We start from the raw sequence: 237 nt of genomic DNA, 5'->3' as shown, positions 1-237 counted from the left end.
AAAACGGCCACCTCTGTGGGCAGAACAAGTCCATCCAATGGACCAGCAAAGTTCTTTTTCAGGCTCGCAATGAAATCTGTCATCACATCCGTGATTTGTGGAGGGGATGAGATGCATTTGCGGAGTGTCGGAAAATGCAGCATTCGGCCTGTGCTCAAATCAGTTTTGAAAAGGTCCAGTTTAACTTGGAATGCGCGCAGTTGTTTGTTTGGTGTTTGAATATGTCGCTCAGAAAGC

This window comes from Etheostoma spectabile, chromosome 8 (genome assembly GCF_008692095.1).
Source record: "Etheostoma spectabile isolate EspeVRDwgs_2016 chromosome 8, UIUC_Espe_1.0, whole genome shotgun sequence".
Lineage (NCBI taxonomy): Eukaryota > Metazoa > Chordata > Actinopteri > Perciformes > Percidae > Etheostoma > Etheostoma spectabile.
The sequence above is the reverse complement of the archived record's forward strand: the minus strand, read 5'-3'. Positions refer to the sequence as shown.